This window comes from Taudactylus pleione, unplaced genomic scaffold (genome assembly GCF_031769625.1).
Source record: "Taudactylus pleione unplaced genomic scaffold, aTauple2 ptg000762l, whole genome shotgun sequence".
Classification (NCBI taxonomy): Eukaryota; Metazoa; Chordata; class Amphibia; order Anura; family Myobatrachidae; genus Taudactylus; species Taudactylus pleione.
In genome coordinates this window covers 2,327,155-2,348,872 of record NW_028285164.1, presented here as the reverse complement: position 1 = coordinate 2,348,872, position 21,718 = coordinate 2,327,155, and the positions used below count along the sequence as shown (strand labels likewise).

Sequence of the window (21,718 nt, the reverse complement as noted above, 5' to 3'; positions counted from 1 at the left end):
TATAGTAGATGAGGTATAAGTGATAATATGAGGGACAGGTATAGTAGATGAGGTATAAGTGATAATATGAGGGACAGGTATAGTAGATGAGGTATAAGTGATAATATGAAGGACAGGTATAGTAGATGAGGTATAAGTGATAATATGAGGGACAGGTATAGGAGATGAGGTATAAGTGATAATATGAGGGACAGGTATAGGAGATGAGGTATAAGTGATAATATGAGGGACAGGTATAGGAGATGAGGTATAAGTGATAATATGAGGGACAGGTATAGGAGATGAGGTATAAGTGATAATATGAGGGACAGGTATAGTAGATGAGGTATAAGTGATAATATGAGGGACAGGTATAGTAGATGAGGTATAAGTGATAATATGAGGGACAGGTATAGTAGATGAGGTATAAGTGATAATATGAGGGACAGGTATAGTAGATGAGGTATAAGTGATAATATGAGGGACAGGTATAGGAGATGAGGTATAAGTGATAATATGAGGGACAGGTATAGGAGATGAGGTATAAGTGATAATATGAGGGACAGGTATAGGAGATGAGGTATAAGTGATAATATGAGGGACAGGTATAGGAGATGAGGTATAAGTGATAATATGAGGGACAGGTATAGGAGATGAGGTATAAGTGATAATATGAGGGACAGGTATAGGAGATGAGGTATAAGTGATAATATGAGGGACAGGTATAGGAGATGAGGTATAAGTGATAATATGAGGGACAGGTATAGGAGATGAGGTATAAGTGATAATATGAGGGACAGGTATAGGAGATGAGGTATAAGTGATAATATGAGGGACAGGTATAGTAGATGAGGTATAAGTGATAATATGAGGGACAGGTATAGGAGATGAGGTATAAGTGATAATATGAGGGACAGGTATAGGAGATGAGGTATAAGTGATAATATGAGGGACAGGTATAGTAGATGAGGTATAAGTGATAATATGAGGGACAGGTATAGTAGATGAGGTATAAGTGATAATATGAAGGACAGGTATAGTAGATGAGGTATAAGTGATAATATGAGGGACAGGTATAGTAGATGAGGTATAAGTGATAACATGAGGGACAGGTATAGTAGATGAGGTATAAGTGATAATATGAAGGACAGGTATAGTAGATGAGGTATAAGTGATAATATGAAGGACAGGTATAGTAGATGAGGTATAAGTGATAATATGAAGGACAGGTATAGTAGATGAGGTATAAGTGATAATATGAGGGACAGGTATAGGAGATGAGGTATAAGTGATAATATGAGGGACAGGTATAGTAGATGAGGTATAAGTGATAATATGTGGGACAGGTATAGTAGATGAGGTATAAGTGATAATATGAGGGACAGGTATAGGAGATGATGAATAAGTGATAATATGAGGGACAGGTATAGGAGATGAGGTATAAGTGATAATATGAGGGACAGGTATAAAAGATGAGGTATAAGTGATAATATGAAGGACAGGTATAAAAGATGAGGTATAAGTGATAATATGAAGGACAGGTATAGGAGATGAGGTATAAGTGATAATATGAGGGACAGGTATAGGAGATAAGGTATAAGTGATAATATGAGGGACAGGTATAGGAGATGAGGTATAAGTGATAATATGAGGGACAGGTATAGGAGATGATGAATAAGTGATAATATGAGGGACATGTATAGGAGATGAGGTATAAGTGATAATATGAGGGACAGGTATAAAAGATGAGGTATAAGTGATAATATGAAGGACAGGTATAAAAGATGAGGTATAAGTGATAATATGAAGGACAGGTATAGGAGATGAGGTATAAGTGATAATATAAGGGACAGGTATAGGAGATGAGGTATAAGTGATAATATGAAGGACAGGTATAGGAAATGAGGTATAAGTGATAATATGAGGGACAGGTATAGGAGATGAGGTATAAGTGATAATATAAGGGACAGGTATAGGAGATGTGGTATAAGTGATAATATGAGGGACAGGTATAGGAGATGAGGTATAAGTGATAATATGAAGGACAGGTATAGGAGATGAGGTATAAGTAATAATATGTGTGACAGGTATAGGAGATGAGGTATAAGTGATAATATGAGGGACAGGTATAGGAGATGAGGTATAAGTGATAATATGAGGGACAGGTATAGGAGATGAGGTATAAGTGATAATATAAGGGACAGGTATAGGAGATGAGGTATAAGTGATAATATGAAGGACAGGTATAGGAAATGAGGTATAAGTGATAATATGAGGGACAGGTATAGGAGATGAGGTATAAGTGATAATATAAGGGACAGGTATAGGAGATGTGGTATAAGTGATAATATGAGGGACAGGTATAGGAGATGAGGTATAAGTGATAATATGAAGGACAGGTATAGGAGATGAGGTATAAGTAATAATATGTGTGACAGGTATAGGAGATGAGGTATAAGTGATAATATGAGGGACAGGTATAGGAGATGAGGTATAAGTGATAATATGAGGGACAGGTATAGGAGATGAGGTATAAGTGATAATATGAGGGACATGTATAGGAGATGAGGTATAAGTGATAATATAAGGGACAGGTATAGGAGATGAGGTATAAGTGATAATATGAGGGACAGGTATAGGAGATGAGGTATAAGTGATAATATGAGGGACAGGTATAAAAGATGAGGTATAAGTGATAATATGGAGGACAGGTATAGGAGATGAGGTATAAGTGATAATATGAGGGACAGGTATAGGAGATGAGATATAAGAGATAACATGAGGGACAGGTATAGGAGATGAGGTATAAGTGATAATATGAGGGACAGGTATAGGAGATGAGATATAAATGATAATATGAGGGACAGGTATAGGAGATGAGGTATAAGTAATAATATGAGGGACAGGTATAGGATAAGAGGTATAAGTGATAATATGAGGGACAGGTATAGTAGATGAGGTATAAGTGATAATATGGAGGACAGGTATAGGAGATGAGGTATAAGTGATAATATGAGGGACAGGTATAGGAGATGAGGTATAAGTGATAATATGAAGGACAGGTATAGGAGATGAGGTATAAGTGATAATATGAGGGACAGGTATAGGAGATGAGGTATAAGTGATAATATGAGGGACAGGTATAGGAGATGAGGTATAAGTGATAATATGAGGGACAGGTGTAGGAGATGAGGTATAAGTGATAATATGAGGGACAGGTATAGGAGATGAGGTATAAGTGATAATATGAGGGACAGGTATAGGAGATGAGGTATAAGTGATAATATGAGGGACAGGTATAGCAGATGAGGTATAAGTGATAATATGAGGGACAGGTATAGGAGATGAGGTATAAATGATAATATGAGGGACAGGTATAGTAGATGAGGTACAAGTGATAATATGAGGGACAGGTATAGTAGATGAGGTAAAAGTGATAATATGACGGACAGGTATAGCAGATGAGGTACAAGTGATAATATGAGGGACAGGTGTAGGAGATGAGGTATAAGTGATAATATGAGGGACAGGTATAGGAGATGAGGTATAAGTGATAATATAAGGGACAGGTATAGGAGATGAGGTATAAGTGATAATATGAGGGATAGGTATAGGAGATGAGGTATGTGATAATATGAGGGACAGGTATAGGAGATGAGGTATAAGTGATAATATGAGGGACAGGTATAGGAGATGAGGTATAAGTGATAATATGAGGGACAGGTATAGGAGATGAGGTATAAGTGATAATATGAGGGACAGGTATAGGAGTTGAGGTATAAGTGATAATATGAGGGACAGGTATAGGAGATGAGGTATAAGTGATAATATAAGGGACAGGTATAGGAGATGAGGTATAAGTGATAATATGAGGGACAGGTATAGAAGATGAGGTATAAGTGATAATATGAGGGACAGGTATAGTAGATGAGATATAAATGATAATTTGAGGGACAGGTATAGTAGATGAGGTATAAGTGATAATATGAGGGACAGGTAAAGGAGATGAGGTATAAATGATAATATAAGGGACAGGTATAGGAGATGAGGTATAAGTGATAATATGAGGGACAAGTATAGGATATGAGGAATAAGTGATAATATGAGGGACAGGTATAGGAGATGAGGTATAAGCGATAATATGAGGGACAGGTATATGAGATGAGGTATAAGCGATAATATGAGGGACAGGTAAAGTAGAAGAGGTATAAATGAAAATATGAGGGACAGGTATAGTAGATGAGGTATAAGTGATAATATGAGGGACAGGTATAGGAGATGAGGTATAAGTGATAATATGAGTGACAGGTATAGTAGATGAGGTATAAGTGATAATATGAGGGACAGGTATAGTAGGTGAGGTATAAGTGATAATATGAGGGAGAGGTATAGGAGATGAGTTATAAGTGATAATATGAGGGACAGGTATAGTAGATGAGGTATAAGTGATAATATGAGGGACAGGTAAAGGAGATGAGGTATAAATGATAAGATGAGGGACAGGTATAGGAGATGAGGTATAAGTGATAATATGAGGGACAGGTACAGTAGATGAGGTATAAGTGATAATATGAAGGACAGGTATAGTAGATGAGGTATAAGTGATAATATGAAGGACAGGTATAGGAGATGAGGAATAAGTGATAATATGAGGTACAGGTATAGGAGATGAGGTATAAGTGATAATATGAGGGACATGTATAGGAGATGAGGTATAAGTGATAATATGAGGGACAGGTATAGGAGATGAGGTATAAATGATAATATGAGGGACAGGTATAGGAGATGAGGTATAAGTGACAATATGAGGGACAGGTATAGGAGATGAGGTATAAGTGATAATATGAGGGACAGGTATAGCAGATGAAGTATAAGTGATAATATGAGGGATAGGTACAGGAGATGAGGTATAAGTGATAATATGAAGGACAGGTATAGGAGATGAGCTATAAGTGATAATATGAGGGACAGGTATAGGAGATGAGGTATAAGTGATAATATGAAGGACAGGTATAGGAGATGAGGTATAAATGATAATATGAGGGACAGGTATAGTAGATGAGGTATAAATGATAATATGAAGGACAGATATAGGAGATGAGGTATAAGTGATATGAGGAACAGGTATAGTAGACGAGGTATAAATGATAATATGAGGGACAGGTATAGGAGATGATGAATAAGTGATAGTATGAGGGACAGGTATAGTAGATGAGGTATAAATGATAATATGAGGGACAGATATAGGAGATGAGGTATAAGTGATATGAGGAACAGGTATAGTAGACGAGGTATAAATGATAATATGAGGGACATGTATAGGAGATGAGGTATAAGTGATAATATGAGGGACAGGTATAGTAGATTAGGTGTAAATGATAATATGAGGGACAGGTATAGGAGATGAGGTATAAATGATAACATGACGGACAAGTATAGTAGACGAGGTATAAGTGATAATATGAGGTATAGGAGACAAGGTATAAGTGATAATATGAGGGACAGGTATAGTAGATGAGGTATAAGTGATAATATGAGGGACAGGTATAGTAGATGAGGTATAAGTGATAATATGAGGGACAGGTATAGGAGATGAGTTATCAGTGATAATATGAGGGACAGGTATAGGAGATGAGGTATAAGTGATAATATGAGGGACAGGTATAGGAGATGAGTTATCAGTGATAATATGAGGGACAGGTATAGTAGACAAGGTATAAATGATAGTTTGAGGGACAGGTATAGGAGATGAGGAATAAGTGATAATATGAGGGACAGGTATAGTAGACGAGGTATAAATGATAATATGAGGGACAGGTATAGGAGATGAGAAATAAGTGATAATATGTGGGACAGGTATAGCAGATGAGCTATAAGTGATAATATGAGGGACAGGAATAGGAGATGAGGTATAAGTGATAATATGGGGGGCAGGTATAGGAGATGAGGTATAAGTAATAATATGTGGGACAAGTATAGTAGATGAGGTATAATGATAATATGAGGGACAGGTATAGGAGATGAGGTATAAGTGATAATATGAGGGACAGGTATAGGAGATGAGGTATAAGTGATAATATGAGGGACAGGTATAGGAGATGAGGTATAAGTGATAATATGAGGGACAGGTATAGGAGATGAGGTATAAGTGATAATATGAGGGACAGGTATAGGAGATGAGGTATAAGTGATAATATGAGGGACAGGTATAGGAGATGAGGTATAAGTGATAATATAAGGGACAGGTATAGGAGATGTGGTATAAGTGATAATATGAGGGACAGGTATAGGAGATGAGGTATAAGTGATTATATGAGGGACAGGTAAAGGAGATGAGGTATAAATGATGATATAAGGGACAGGTATAGGAGATGAGGTATAAGTGATAATATGAGGGACAGGTATAGGAGACAAAGTATAAGTGATAATATGAGGGACAGGTATACGAGACAAAGTATAAGTGATAATATGAAGGACAGGTATAGGAGTAGAAGGAATAAGCGATAATATGAGGGACAGGTATAGGAGATGAGGTATAAGTGATAATATGAGGGACAGGTATAGTAGATGAGGTATAAGTGATAATATGAGGGGCAGGTAAAGGAGATGAGGTATAAATGATAATATAAGGGACAGGTATAGGAGATGAGGTATAAGTGATAATATGAGGGACAGGTATAGGATATGAGGAATAAGTGATAATATGAGGGACAGGTATAGGAGATCAGGTATAAGTGATAATATGAGGGACAGGTATAGGAGATGAGGTATAAGCGATAATATGAGGGACAGGTATAGGAGATGAGCTATAAGTGATAATATGAGGGACAGGTATAGTAGATGAGGTATAAGTGATAATATGAGGGACAGGTAAAGGAGAAGAGGTATAAATGATAATATGAGGGACAGGTTTAGTAGATGAGGTATAAGTGATAATATGAGGGACAGGTATAGGAGATGAGGTATAAATGATAATATGAGGGACAGGTTTAGTAGATGAGGTATAAGTGATAATATGAAGGACAGGTATTGGAGATGAGGAATAAGTGATAATATGAGGGACAGGTATAGGAGATGAGGTATAAGTGATAATATGAGGGACAGGTATAGGAGATGAGGTATAAGTGACAATATGAGGGACAGGTATTGGAGATGAGGTATAAATGACAATATGAGGGACAGGTATAGGAGATGAGGTATAAGTGATAATATGAGGGACAGGTATAGCAGATGAGGTATAAGTGATAATATGAGGTATAGGTACAGGAGATGAGGTATAAGTGATAAAATGAGGGACAGGTATAGTAGACGAGGTATAAGTGAAAATATGAGGGACAGGTATAGGAGACGAGGTATAAGTGATAATATGAGGGACAGGTATAGTAGATGAGGTATAAATGATAATATGAGGGACAGGTATAGTAGATGAGGTATAAATGATAATATGAGGGACAGATATAGGAGATGAGGTATAAGTGATATGAGGGACAGGTATAGTAGACGAGGTATAAATGATAATATGAGGGACAGGTATAGGAGATGAGGAATAAGTGATAATATGAGGGACAGGTATAGTAGACAAGGTATAAATGATAATATGAGGGACAGGTATAGGAGATGAGGAATAAGTGATAATATGAGGGACAGGTATAGGAGATGAGTTATAAGTGATAATATGAGGGACAGGTATAGCAGATGAGGTATAAGTGATAATATGAGGGACAGGTATAGGAGATGAGTTATAAGTGATAATATGAGGGACAGGTATAGTAGACACAGTATAAATGATAGTATGAGGGACAGGTATAGGAGATGAGGAATAAGTGATAATATGAGGGACAGGTATAGTAGACGAGGTATAAATGATAATATGAGGGACAGGTATAGGAGATGAGAAATAAGTGATAATATGTGGGACAGGTATAGCAGATGAGGTATAAGTGATAATATGAGGGACAGGTATAGGAGATGAGGTATAAGTGATAATATGGGGGGCAGGTATAGGAGATGAGGTATCAGTGATAATATGTGGGACAGGTATAGTAGATGAGGTATAAGTGATAATATGAGGGACAGGTATAGGAGTTGAGGTATAAGTGATAATATGAGGGACAGGTATAGGAGATGAGGTATAAGTGATAATATGAGGGACAGGTATAGGAGATGAGGTATAAGTGATAATATGAGGGACAGGTTTAGGAGATGAGGTATAAATGATAATATAAGGGACAGGTATAGGAGACGAGGTATAAGTGATAATATGAGGGACAGGTATAGGAGACGAGATATAAGTGATAAAATGAGGGACAGGTATAGGAGACGAGGTATAAGTGAAAATATGAGGGACAGGTATAGGAGACGAGGTATAAGTGATAATATGAGGGACAGGTATAGGAGATGAGGAATAAGTGATAATATGAGGGACAGGTATAGTAGACAAGGTATAAATGATAATATGAGGGACAGGTATAGGAGATGAGGAATAAGTGATAATATGAGGGACAGGTATAGGAGATGAGGTATAAGTGATAATATGAGGGACAGGTATAGGAGATGAGGTATAAGTGATATGAGGGACAGGTATAGTAGACGAGGTATAAATGATAATATGAGGGACAGGTATAGGAGATGAGGAATAAGTGATAATATGAGGGACAGGTATAGTAGACAAGGTATAAATGATAATATGAGGGACAGGTATAGGAGATGAGGAATAAGTGATAATATGAGGGACAGGTATAGGAGATGAGGTATAAGTGATAATATGAGGGACAGGTATAGCAGATGAGGTATAAGTGATAATATGAGGGATAGGTACAGGAGATGAGGTATAAGTGATAATATGAGGGACAGGTATAGGAGATGAGGTATAAGTGATAATATGAGGGACAGGTACAGGAGATGAGGTATAAGTGGTAATATGACGGACAGGTATAGGAGATGAGATATAAGTGATAATATGAGGGACAGGTATAGGAGACGTGGTATAAGTGATAATATGAGGGACAGGAATAGGACACGAGGTATAAGTGATAATATGAGGGACAGGTATAGGAGACGAGGTATAAGTGATAATATGAGGGACAGGTATAGGAGACGAGGTATAAGTGATAAAATGAGGGACAGGTATAGTAGACGAGGTATAAGTGAAAATATGAGGGACAGGTATAGGAGACGAGGTATAAGTGATAATATGAGGGACAGGTATAGTAGATGAGGTATAAATGATAATATGAGGGACAGGTATAGTAGATGAGGTATAAATGATAATATGAGGGACAGATATAGGAGATGAGGTATAAGTGATATGAGGGACAGGTATAGTAGATGAGGAATAAGTGATAATATGAGGGACAGGTATAGGAGATGAGTTATAAGTGATAATATGAGGGACAGGTATAGCAGATGAGGTATAAGTGATAATATGAGGGACAGGTATAGGAGATGAGTTATAAGTGATAATATCAGGGACAGGTATAGTAGACACGGTATAAATGATAGTATGAGGGACAGGTATAGGAGATGAGGAATAAGTGATAATATGAGGGACAGGTATAGTAGACGAGGTATAAATGATAATATGAGGGACAGGTATAGGAGATGAGAAATAAGTGATAATATGTGGGACAGGTATAGCAGATGAGGTATAAGTGATAATATGAGGGACAGGTATAGGAGATGAGGTATAAGTGATAATATGGGGGGCAGGTATAGGAGATGAGGTATCAGTGATAATATGTGGGACAGGTATAGTAGACGAGGTATAAGTGATAATATGAGGGACAGGTATAGGAGTTGAGGTATAAGTGATAATATGAGGGACAGGTATAGAAGATGAGGTATAAGTGATAATATGAGGGACAGGTATAGGAGATGAGGTATAAGTGATAATATGAGGGACAGGTATAGGAGATGAGGTATAAGTGATAATATGAGGGACAGGTTTAGGAGATGAGGTATAAATGATAATATAAGGGACAGGTATAGGAGACGAGGTATAAGTGATAATATGAGGGACAGTTATAGGAGACGAGATATAAGTGATAAAATGAGGGACAGGTATAGGAGACGAGGTATAAGTGAAAATATGAGGGACAGGTATAGGAGACGAGGTATAAGTGATAATATGAGGGACAGGTATAGGAGATGAGGAATAAGTGATAATATGAGGGACAGGTATAGTAGACAAGGTATAAATGATAATATGAGGGACAGGTATAGGAGATGAGGAATAAGTGATAATATGAGGGACAGGTATAGGAGATGAGGTATAAGTGATAATATGAGGGACAGGTATAGGAGATGAGGTATAAGTGATAATATGTGGGACAAGTATAGTAGATGAGGTATAATGATAATATGAGGGACAGGTATAGGAGATGAGGTATAAGTGATAATATGAGGGACAGGTATAGGAGATGAGGTATAAGTGATAATATGAGGGACAGGTATAGGAGATGAGGTATAAGTGATAATATGAGGGACATGTATAGTAGATGAGGTATAAGTGATAATATGAGGGACAGGTATAGGAGATGAGGTATAAGTGATAATATGATGGACAAGTATAGTAGACGAGGTATAAGTGATAATATGAGGTATAGGAGACAAGGTATAAGTGATAATATGAGGGACAGGTATAGTAGATGATGTATAAGTGATAATATGAGGGACAGGTATAGTAGATGAGGTATAAGTGATAATATGAGGGACAGGTATAGGAGATGAGTTATAAGTGATAATATGTGGGACAGCTATAGTAGACACGGTATAAATGATAATATGAGGGACAGGTATAGGAGATGAGGAATAAGTGATAATATGAGGGACAGGTATAGTAGACGAGGTATAAATGATAATATGAGGGACAGATATAGGATATGAGGTATGAGTGATAATATGAGAGACAGGTATAGTAGATGAGGTATAAGTGATAATATGGGGGGCAGGTATAGGAGATGAGGTATAAGTGATAATATGTGGGACAGGTATAGTAGATGAGGTATAAGTGATAATATGAGGGACAGGTATAGGAGATGAGGTATAAGTGATAATATGAGGGACAGGTATAGGAGATGAGGTATAAGTGATAATATGAGGGACAGGTATAGGAGATGAGGTATAAGTGATAATATGAGGGACAGGTATAGGAGATGAGGTATAAGTGATAATATGAAGGACATGTATAGGAGATGAGGTATGAGTGATAATATGAGGGACAGGTATAGGAGATGAGGTATAAGTGATAATATGAGGGAAAGGTATAGGAGATGAGGTATAAGTGATAATTTGAGGGACAGGTACAGGAGATGAGGTATAAGTGATAATATGAGGGACAGGTATAGGAGATGAGATATAAGTGATAATATGAGGGACAGGTATAGGAGACGAGGTATAAGTGATAATATGAGGGGCAGGTAAAGGAGATGAGGTATAAATGATAATATGAAGGACAGGTATAGGAGATGAGGTATAAGTGATAATATGAGGGGCAGGTAAAGGAGATGAGGTATAAGTGATAATATGAGGGACAGGTATTGGAGATGAGGTATAAGTGATAATATGAGGGACAGGTATAGGAGACGAGGTATAAGTGATAATATGAGGGACAGGTATAGGAGACGAGGTATAAGTGATAATATGAGGGACAGGTATAGGAGACGAGGTATGAGTGATAAAATGAGGCAGAGGTATAGGAGACGAGGTAAAAGTGATATTATGAGGGACAGGTATAGGAGACGAGGTATCAGTGATAAAATGAGGGACAGGTATAGGAGATGAGGTATAAGTGATAATATGAGGGACAGGTATAGGAGATGAGGTATAAATGACAATATGGGGGACAGGTATAGGAGATGAGGCATAAGTGATAATATGAGGGACAGGTATGGGAGATGAGGTATAAATGATAATATGAGGAACAGGTATAGTAGATGAGGCATAAGTGATAATATGAGGGACAGATATAGGAGATGAGGTATAAGTGATAATATGAGGGACAGGTATAGGAGATAAGGTATAAGTAATAATATGAGGGACAGGTATAGTAGACGAGTTATAAATGATAATATGAGGGACAGGTATAGGAGATGAGGTATACACGTATAGGAGATGAGGTATAAGTGGTAATATGAGGGACAGGTATAGAAGATGAGGTATAAGTGATAATATGAGGGACAGGTATAGGAGATGAGGTATAAGTGATAATATCAGGGACAGGTATAGGAGCCGAGGAATCAGTAATAATATGAGGGACAGGTATAGTAGATGAGGTATAAGTGATAATAGGAGGGACAGGTATAGTAGATGAGGTATAAGTGATAATACGAGGGACAGGTATAGGAGACGAGGAATCAGTAATAATATGAGGGACAGGTATAGGAGACGAGGAATCAGTAATAATATGAGGGACAGGTATAGTAGATGAGGTATAAGTGATAATATGAGGGACAGGTATAGTAGATGAGGTATAAGTGATAATATGAGGGACAGGTATAGGAGATGACGTATAAGTGACAATATAAGGGACAGGTATAGGAGATGAGGTATAAGTGATAATATGAGGGACAGGTATAGAAGACGAGGAATCAGTAATAATATGAGGGACAGGTATAGGAGACGAGGTATAAGTGATAATATGAGGGACAGGTATAGGAGATGAGGTATAAGTGATAATATGAGGGACAGGTATAGGAGATGAGGTATAAGTGATAATATGAGGGACAGGTATAGGAGATTAGGTATAAGTGATAATATGAGGGACAGGTATAGGAGATGAGGTATAAATGATAATATGAGGGACAGGTATAGAAGATGAGGTATAAGTGATAATATGAGGGACAGGTATAGTAGATGAGGTATAAATGATAATATGAGGGACAGGTATAGTAGATGAGGTATATATGATAATATGAGGGACAGATATAGGAGATGAACTATAAGTGATATGAGGGACAGGTATAGTAGACGAGGTATAAATGATAATATGAGGGGCAGGTATAGGAGATGAGGAATAAGTGATAATATGAGGGACAGATATAGTAGACAAGGTATAAATTATAATATGAGGGACAGGTATAGGAGATGAGGAATAAGTGATAATATGAGGGACAGGTATAGGAGATGAGGTATAAGTGATAATATGAGGGACAGTTATAGAAGATGAGGTATAAGTGATAATATGAGGGACAGGTATAGTAGATGAGGTATAAATGATAATATGAGGGACATGTATAGGAGATGAGGTATAAATGATAATATGACGGACAAGTATAGTAGACGAGGTATAAGTGATAATATGAGGTATAGAAGACAAGGTATAAGTGATAATATGAGGGACAGGTATAGTAGATGAGGTATAAGTGATAATATGAGGGACAGGTATATTAGATGAGGTATAAGTGATAATATGAGGGACAGGTATAGGAGATGAGGTATAAGTGATAATATGAGGGACAGATATAGTAGACAAGGTATAAATGATAATACTATACCTGTCCCTCTTATGATCACTTATACCTCATCTATACCTGTCCCTCATATTATCACTTATACCTCATCTCCTATACCTGTCCCTCATATTATCATTTATACCTCGTCACCTGTACCTGTTCCTCATATTATCACTTATTCCTCATCTCCTATACCTGGCCCTCATATTATCACTTATACCTCATCTATACCTGTCCCTCATATTATCACTTATACCTCATCTCCTATACCTGTCCCTCATATTATCATTTATACCTCGTCTCCTGTACCTGTTCCTCATATTATCACTTATTCCTCATCTCCTATACCTGGCCCTCATATTATCACTTATACCTCATCTGAGGGCCAGGTATAGGAGATGAGGAATAAGTGAGGTATTATGAGGTATAAGTGATAATATGAGGGCCAGGTATAGGAGATGAGGAATAAGTGATAATATGAGGAACAGGTACAGGAGACGAGGTATAAATGATATTATGAGGGACAGGTATAGGAGATGAGGTATAAGTGATAATATGAGGGACAGGTATAGTAGACGAGGTATAAGTGATAATATGAGGGACAGGTATAGGAGACAAGGTATAAGTGATAATATGAGGGACAGGTATAGTAGACGAGGTATAAGTGATAATATGAGGGACAGGTATAGTAGATGAGGTATAAGTGATAATATGAGGGACAGGTATAGGAGATGAGGTATAAGTGATAATATGAGGGACAGGTATAGGAGATGAGGTATAAGTGATAATATGAGGGACAGGTATAGGAGATGAGGTATAAATGATAATATGAGGGACAGGTATAGGAGATGAGGTATAAGTGACAATATGAGGGACAGGTATAGGAGATGAGGTATAAGTGATAATATGAGGGACAGGTATGGGAGATGAGGTATAAATGATAATATGAGGGACAGGTATAGTAGATGAGGTATAAGTGATAATATGAGGGACAGATATAGGAGATGAGGTATAAGTGATAATATGGGGGACAGGTATAGGAGATGAGGTATAAGTGACAATATGAGGGACAGGTATAGGAGATGAGGTATAAGTGATAATATGAGGGACAGTTATGGGAGATGAGGTATAAATGATAATATGAGGGACAGGTATAGTAGATGAGGTATAAGTGATAATATGAGGGACAGTTATAGGAGATGAGGTATAAGTGATAATAAGAGGGACAGGTATAGGAGATGAGGTATAAGTAATAATATGAGGGACAGGTATAGTAGACGAGGTATAAATGATAATATGAGGGACAGGTATAGGAGATGAGGTATAAGTGATAATATGAGGGACAGGTATAGGAGACAAGGAATCAATAATAATATGAGGGACAGGTATAGTAGATGAGGTATAAGTGATAATATGAGGGACAGGTATAGTAGATGAGGTATAAGTGATAATATGAGGGACAGGTATAGGAGATGAGGTATAAGTGATAATATGAGGGACAGGTATAGGAGACGAGGAATCAGTAATAATATGAGGGACAGGTATAGGAGACGAGGAATCAGTAATAATATGAGGGACAGGTATAGTAGATGAGGTATAAGTGATAATATGAGGGACAGGTATTGTAGATGAGGTTTAAGTGATAATATGAGGGACAGGTATAGGAGATGAGGTATAAGTGATAATATAAGGGACAGGTATAGGAGATGAGGTATAAGTGATAATATGAGGGACAGGTATAGAAGATGAGGTATAAGTAATAATATGTGTGACAGGTATAGTAGTTGAGGTATAAATGTTAATATGAGGGACAGGTATAGGAGATGAGGTATAAGTGATAATATGAGGGACAGGTATAGGAGATGAGGTATAAGTGATAATATGAGGGACAGGTATAGGAGATGAGGTATATGTGATAATATGAGGGACAGGTATAGAAGATGAGGAATCAGTAATAATATGAGGGACAGGTATAGGAGATGAGGTATAAGTGATAATATGAGGGACAGGTATTGTAGATGAGGTATAAGTGATAATATGAGGGACAGGTATAGGAGATGAGGTATAAGTGATAATATAAGGGACAGGTATAGGAGATGTGGTATAAGTGATAATATGAGGGACAGGTATAGGAGATGAGGTATAAGTGATAATATAAGGGACAGGTATAGGAGATGAGGTATAAGTGATAATATGAGGGACAGGTATAGAAGATGAGGTATAAGTAATAATATGTGTGACAGGTATAGTAGATGAGGTATAAATGATAATATGAGGGATAGGTATAGGAGATGAGGTATAAGTGATAATATGAGGGACAGGTATAGGAGATGAGGTATAAGTGATAATATGAGGGACAGGTATAGGAGATGAGGTATAAGTGATAATATGAGGGACAGGTATAGGAGATGAGGTATAAGTGATAATATGAGGGACAGGTATAGGAGATGAGGTATATGTGATAATATGAGGGACAGGTATAGGAGATGAGGAATCAGTAATAATATGAGGGACAGGTATAGGAGATGAGGTATAAGTAATAATATGAGGGACAGGTATAGGAGATGAGGTATAAGTGAAAATATAAGGGACAGGTATAGGAGACGAGGAATCAGTAATAACATGAGGGACAGGGTTTGAAGACAGTTTGTATAATTAAGACACTGGGTCTGTAATAATATGAGGACAGGTACAATAGTAGAGATGTTAAATTTAATTAACGAAAATGCAAAACATGCAGTTACACACAGCGTTTTACTTTGTGCAGTTGTGCCTAATTATACACTATATGCATACAATGCGGCTTTGTTTAGTGCCCTTTGAAAATAAGTCTGCACCAACTTTTGCAAGCTTGTGGAATTTAAACATTTTAGTCCCAAACTTTCATGTGCCTTATCCTAGTACCTAAATCAGCAGGAATTGCCCCAACCGACTCAGTCATTCATGTGCCTAGTCCTGGCCAACACTCAGCAGGAGATACACCAATCCACTAAGTCATTCTTGTGCCTAGTCCTAGCTCACACTCAGCAGGAGATACCCCAATCCACTAAGTCATTCTTGTGCCTAGTCCTAGCCCAAACTCAGCAGGAGATACCCCAATCCACTCAGTCATTCATGTGCCTAGTCCTAGCCCACACTCAGCAGGAGATACCCCAATCCACTCAGTCATGCATGTGCCTAGTCCTAGCCCACACTCAGCAGGAGATACCCCAGTCCACTCAGTCATGCATGTGCCTAGTCCTAGCCCACACTCAGCAAGAGATACCCCAATCCACTCAGTCATGCATGTGCCTAGTCCTAGCTCACACTCAGCAGGAGATACCCCAATCCACTCAGTCATTCATGTGCCTAGTCCTAGCTCACACTCAGCAGGAGATACCCCAATCCACTCATTCATTCATGTGCCTAGTCCTAGCCCACACTCAGCAGGAGATACCCCAATCCACTCAGTCATTCATGTGCCTAGTCCTAGCCCACACTCAGCAGGAGATACCCCAATCCACTCAGTCATGCATGTGCCTAGTCTTAGCTCACACTCAGCAGGAGATACCCCAATCCACTAAGTCATTCATGTGCCTAGTCCTAGCCCACACTCAGCAGGAAATACCCCAATCCAATCAGTCATTCACGTGCCTAGTCCTAGCCCACACTCAGCAGGAGATACCCCAATCCACTCAGTCATTCATGTGCCTAGTCCTAGCTCACACTCAGCAGGGGATACCCCAATCCACTCAGTCATTCATGTGCCTAATCCTAGCCCACACTCAGCAGGAGATACACCAATCCACTCCTTCATTCATGTGCCTAGTCCTAGCCCACACTCAGCAGGAGATACACCAATCCACTCAGTCATGCATGTGCCTTGTCCTAGCTCACACTCAGCAGGAGATACCCCAATCCACTCAGTCATTCACGTGCCTAGTCCTAGCCCACACTCAGCAGTAGATACCCCAATCCAATCAGTCATTCACGTGCCTAGTCCTAGCCCACACTCAGCAGGAGATACCCCAATCCACTCAGTCATTCATGTGCCTAGTCCTAGCTCACACTCAGCAGGAGATACCCCAATCCACTAAGTCATTCATGTGCCTAGTCCTAGCCCACACTCAGCAGGAGATACCCCAATCCACTCAGTCATTCATGTGCCTAGTCCTAGCCCACACTCAGCAGGAGATACACCAATCCACTCAGTCATGCATGTGCCTAGTCCTAGCTCGCACTCAGCAGGAGATACCCCAATCCACTCAGTCATTCACGTGCCTAGTCCTAGCCCACACTCAGCAGTAGATACCCCAATCCAATCAGTCATTCACATGCCTAGTCCTAGCCCACACTCAGCAGGAGATACCCCAATCCACTCAGTCATTCATGTGCCTAGTCCTATCTCACACTCAGCAGGAGATACCCCAATCCACTAAGTCATTCTTGTTCCTAGTCCTAGCCCACACTCAGCAGGAGATACCCCAATCCACTCAGTCATTCATCTGCCTAGTCCTAGCCCACACTCAGCAGGAGATACCCCAATCCACTCAGTCATTCTTGTGCCTAGTCCTAGCCCACACTCTGCAGGAGATACCCCAATCCACTCAGTCATGCATGTGCCTAGTCCTAGCTCACACTCAGCAGGAGATACCCCAATCCACTCAGTCATTCTTGTGCCTAGTCCTAGCCCACACTCAGCAGGGGATACCCCAATCCACTCAGTCATGCATGTGCCTAGTCCTAGCCCACACTCAGCAGGAGATACCCCAGTCCACTCAGTCATGCATGTGCCTAGTCCTAGCCCACACTCAGCAGGAGATACCCCAGTCCACTCAGTCGTGCATGTGCCTAGTCCTAACCCCCACTCAGCAGGAGATACCCCAATCCACTCAGTCATTCATGTGCCCAGTCCTAGCCCACACTCAGCAGGAGATACCCCAATCCACTCAGTCACGCATGAGCCTACTCCTAGCCCACACTCATCAGGAGATACCCCAATCCACTCAGTCATTCATGTGCCTAGCCCAAGTCCACACTCAGCAGGAAATGTCCCAATCCATTCAGTCATTCATGTGCCTACTCCCAGTCCGCACTGAGCTGGAAATGCCCCAATCCAGGAAGCTCTCCTCCTATCAGAATGTACAACTCGTGCACCTCAGGAGATGGTGACATTTACTCATTAAAATCTATGCACAAATGGAACATGCATTTCGAAAGGCATTTGACAGAGGGAGACGGGTGACAAGAATCAGCACTGAGTAGAGGGACAGCTCCCACGGGAGAGAGAGTGAATCAGCACTGAATGGATGGACAGCTCCTTTGGGAGAGATAGTAAATCAGCAATTGGACTAGAGACAGCACCTGCAGCACATTGAATCAGCACTGAACAGAGGAACAGTTCCTACTGGCAAAATAATGAATCAGCACTGAACAGAGGAACAGTTCCTACTGGCGAAATAATGAATCAGCACTGAACAGAGGAACAGTTCCTACTGGCGAAATAATGAATCAGCACTGAACAGAGTGACAGCTCCTGCAGGAGAGATAGTGAATCAGCACTGAGCAGAGGGACAGCTCCTGCAGGAGAGATAATGAATCAGCACTGAGCAGAGAGACAGCTCCCACAGGAGAGACAGTAATTCAGCTCTGTGCAGAGGGACAGCTCCTGCAGGAGATATAGGGGCATATTTATCCCAATCCGCATCAAAGATGCAGATGGGATGTGATATTATTTCCTAAATTCACGTTGCAATATTTGAATAACAAATATTGCATGCAGGAACAGAGCTTGTGAGAAATCTCTGCCCCTGCATATCCTCTCCAAGCACTTCTCAGGGTACTGTTTTGCAAAACTAACCTGAAACTGGCTACAGAAGCGCCGTCGGCTACCCCCCACCCCCGCGACTACACTGCACCCTCCAGGATTCCCCCTTAGCTAACACTTGCCTGCACAGTGGTTGGTGAACTCCACTGTGTGTCAGGTCAAGTGAACACCAGGGTCCTGCTCCGTGACCCCAGTCAGCTGCTCTGTGCTGTGAACTGACATCTCAGTTTACAGCAGAGAGCAGCTGACCGGGGTCACAGAGCAGCAGCCCAGTGATCAGCTGACCGGAATCATGGAGGAGCTCTCCGATCACCAGCACCTGTTGCAGGTGTTATTTTGTATTTATTCTATTGTTTTTCCTTTGTAATCAGCCTGTGGTCTATCAGACAAACAGGCTGATCACAGAAGCCTAATCCGGGCTATGCTCTCCCTGTTAGCATGCAAGGAAGGCTGAGTTAGAGTAGTTGAAACAGGGGAAGCCCTGCATAACACCACCTGTAGATAGCGTTATTATCACAGGGGCCCCGCTGGTATTTTTTCACAATGTCTTTTAGTGAATCCAAAACAGATCGCATTTCCCATTATAAGTATGGGAAATGCAATTTGCTTACTAAAAAAAAAATTTTAAAGGCTTGGAGTAGTTTTTTATGAAAACTGCTCCAAAAGCCCTTTAATATATTTAAGTGACACTAAAATAATGTGAAAAGCATGTGAAAACACCCATTTTCACATTATTTTAGTAAATATAAAATTGATAAATATTCCCGATAGTGAATTAGCACTAACTGCATGGACAACTTCTGCAGGAAACATAGTGAATCAGCACTGAGCAGAGGAACAGCTCCTGCAGGAAATAAAGTGAATCAGCACTGAGCAGAGGAACAGCTCCTGCAGGAGAGATAGTGAATCAGCAATGAGCAGAAGAACAGCTCCTACAGCAGAGATAGTGAATCAGCACTGAATGTAAGGACATCTCCTACAGGAGAGATAGTGGATCAGCACTGAATGGATAGACAGCTCCTACAGGAGATATAGTGGATCAGCACTGAATGTAAGGGACAGCTCCTGCAGGAGAGATAGTGGATCAGCACTGAATGAATAGACAGCTCCTGCAGGAGAGATAGTAGATCAGCACTGAATGGATGGACAGCTTCTTCAGGAGAGATAGTGGATCAGCACTGAATGGATGCACAGCTCCTGCAGGAGAGATTGTGGAACAGCACTGAATGGATAGACAGCTTCTTCAGGAGAGATAGTGAATCAGCACTGAATGTAAGGACATCTCCTACAGGAGAGATAGTGGATCAGCACTGAATGGATAGACAGCTCCTACAGGAGATATAGTGGATCAGCACTGAATGTAAGGACAGCTCCTGCAGGAGAGATAGTGAATCAGCACTGAATGTATGGACAGCTCCTGCAGGAGAGATAGTAGATCAGCACTGAATGGATGGACAGCTCCTGCAGGAGAGATAGTGGATCAGCACTGAATGAATATACAGCTCCTGCAGGAGAGATGGTAGATCAGCACTGAATGGATGGACAGCTTCTTCAGGAGAGATAGTGGATCAGCACTGAATGGATGCACAGCTCCTGCAGGAGAGATAGTGGAACAGCACTGAATGGATAGACAGCTCCTGCAGGAGAGATAGTGGATCAGCACTGAATGAATAGACAGCTTCTTCAGGAGAGATAGTGAATCAGCACTGAATGGATGCACAGCTCCTACAGGAGATATAGTGGATCAGCACTGAATGTAAGGACAGCTCCTACAGGAGAGATAGTGAATCAGCACTGAATGTAAGGACATCTCCTACAGGAGAGATAGTGGATCAGCACTGAATGTATGGACAGCTCCTGCAGGAGAGATAGTAGATCAGCACTGAATGTAAGGACAGCTCCTGCAGGAGAGATAGTAGATCAGCACTGAATGTAAGGACAGCTCCTGCAGGAGAGATAGTGAATCAGCACTGAATGTAAGGACAGCTCCTGCAGGAGAGATATTGAATCATCACTGGATGTAAGGACAGGTCCCACAGGACACTCTGGAGTGCATTCAGAGGATGATGCTAATGCCAAGTGTTGTTTTGTTTTTTTGCAGTCGCAGTGGCTGTAATATGCAAATGCTAGTTTCATCCTTCTCCTTGTGCACTAGTGCAAGCCCTGAGACACCCATTTTTAATGCCCGTGGACAGAGCAAATCTGCCAGTGGTTCTATATACTCCACCATCAGTGCACCATCGCTTCCACCATTGACACTTGCTCCAGCCTATGGGTGGCGCTGTATCTCCTTATCAGCTCCAGCTAAACATTGCCTCTGCAGCTCAGCTCTGTTTGGGAATGTAGCTGCTTTCAAAGACATACTTGTGACATGCCCATGACACAGCCTTTTATTGCACACACTTCAGGACATCTTCCAGACACCTCCCAGGAACATCTATGGTTTTGCCTCGCTGATTCTAATGCCAGCACATCCATACAC

At 40.0% G+C, this 21,718-nt stretch overlaps 1 protein-coding gene across 1 annotated transcript in view; it reads left to right on the top strand.

The window, feature by feature from the left end:
* DOC2A (double C2 domain alpha) overlaps positions 1–21,718 on the top strand; it is a 134,905-nt gene that overhangs the window by 65,316 nt on the left and 47,871 nt on the right. The gene's annotated exons all lie outside the window — the stretch shown is intronic.